Raw genomic sequence first — 2122 nt, 5'->3', positions numbered from 1 at the left:
GAGGTATTTGTACTTAACCTTTCTTATTATTATTATTATTATTATTATTATTATTATTATTATTATTATTATCATCATCATCATTATTATTATTATTATTATTATTATTATTATTATTATGTTTTTCTCTTTGTTATGTTTAGAGAGATGATATTCATCCAATGGAGACAAATGAAGTAGATGAAAATAATAGCTTCAATGAAAGTAACTATTTTTTCGACGACACATCGTCATTCGAAACGGATATTCATCCAATGGACACAAATGAAGCAGATGAAAATGAAAGTTTGAATGAAAGTCGTTATTTCTTCGATGACACATCACCATTCAAAACAGATAAGGTATAAATTCATTAGTATGTTGTTACAGTAATGTTAGCATCGAGTGGATTTATTAGCTACTGATAATAATATAATTGCCAGGTGTTCAATTCTCGTCAAGAATTGATGAATTGGGTGCAAAATATGGCAAATACTTTAGGTTATGTCATCGTCATAAAAAATTCGAAACGTAACTTTAATGTTGTATTTCAATGTGACCGTGGAGGTACATACAAAAGTACAAAAATCTCTAAAAAAGACAGGGACAAAAAAAATTAATTGTCCATTTAGCCTACAGGGTAAATATTCGTCAGTAGAAAATTCTTGGAAGATAAAAATGATATGTGAATTTCATAACCATGAGTCGTCATTATATTTGGAAGGTCATCCTTATCCACGACGGCTAACTGAATATGAATGTCGAGTAGTGGAAGATTTGTTGAAAAAAAATGTCAAACCAAAAGATATATTATCTGCACTAAAAAACCTAAATCCAAAAAATGTATCTACTCTCAAAACTATCTACAATGCAGACGAAAAACTTCGACGTACGGAGAGAGAAGGTAAAACTCAAATGCAAGGTGTTATGGAATTTCTAGATCAAAATGGATATGTTTATTATAGTCGTGCAAATGTTTTGACAAATAAGTTAGAAGATTTATTCTTTGCTCATCCAAGATCATTAGAAATATGGCATGCATTTCCACATGTATTGTTAATGGATGCAACATATAAGACAAACAAGTACGGGATGCCTCTATTGTAGATTGTTGGTGTAACTCCAACAAATATGACATTTTCCATTGCATTTGTGTACATGCATGAAGAAAACAGTCCAACTATGTTTGGGCTTTAGACTGTCTAAAATCGGTAATGGAAGGATGTATGTTGCCACGTGTTATTGTGACCGATAGAGAAATGGCTCTCATGAACGCATACGCTATTATATTTCTAGATGCTAAAGGATTACTTTGCAGATGGCATATAAATAACAATATCATGAAGAAATGCAAATCATGTTGGGATGTTCTTTATACGTCATGGACGAGGTTGGTTAACTCTGAAACAAAGGAAGCATACAACAAGAATTTGGCACAAGTTGAAAAAATTACGAACAATTATCCAGGTATTTTTAAATATACATTATAATATGTTATAATTCATTACATCAACTGAAATTTGTTTATGTATTTCAGATGCATTTTCTTATCTAAACAAAACATGGTTGACACCACACAAAGAAAAGTTTGTGTCTGCATGGACCGATAAGTTTCTTAACTTTGGCAACCACACAGCTAATAGAGCTGGAAGTCAACATGCCAAGTTAAAAAGATATGTCGAAACATCGCGATCAGATATCGCCAAATCATTGAAGCGTATTGCTGATGTTGTTGAGTCACAATACACAGGTATAAAAGCGAGTCTTGCGCATAACAAAATTTTTATTGTACATCGGTACTACGAAATACCACATCTAAAACCATTGTGTCGTTTTGTTTCAATTTATGCACTTGATATCATTTTCAAAGAATATGAGCGGTCCAAAGAATTTGGATTTGTTTATGAAAATTGTGGATGTCAAGTACGTACAAGTTATGGGCTGCCATGTGCGCATGAACAAGCTATATTTGTTAAAAAAGGTCATTATGTACCGCTTCATTCAGTCGATAAGTTTTGGAAGAAACTTGATTTATTAGAATGCAAATCGTTAGAAGATGACAATTTGGGTTGTGCAGTTGAGGTAAATATGTTTAATGCTCATTACGAAAAACAATCAAGACCTGTTAAGTTAAGTTTAGCAA

The 2122-nt window shown here is 31.9% G+C and overlaps 1 long non-coding RNA gene across 1 annotated transcript; it reads left to right on the top strand.

Annotated features, from left to right (window-relative positions):
- Window positions 1-238: 238 nt before the first annotated feature.
- On the top strand, window positions 239-1614 carry LOC145162836 (uncharacterized). The gene is made up of 3 exons (XR_013739365.1): window positions 239-341; window positions 1298-1446; window positions 1517-1614. It is a non-coding gene; the product is annotated as an uncharacterized LOC145162836 (long non-coding RNA).
- The last annotated feature ends 508 nt before the right edge of the window (window positions 1615-2122 follow it).

The sequence above is a fragment of the Lactuca virosa genome, chromosome 3, assembly GCF_052849685.1.
Source record: "Lactuca virosa cultivar CGN04683 chromosome 3, Lactuca_virosa_CGN04683_v6, whole genome shotgun sequence".
NCBI classification, from domain to species: domain Eukaryota; kingdom Viridiplantae; phylum Streptophyta; class Magnoliopsida; order Asterales; family Asteraceae; genus Lactuca; species Lactuca virosa.
Note: the sequence above shows the minus strand (reverse complement) of the source record. Positions and strands in the feature narration are given on the sequence as shown.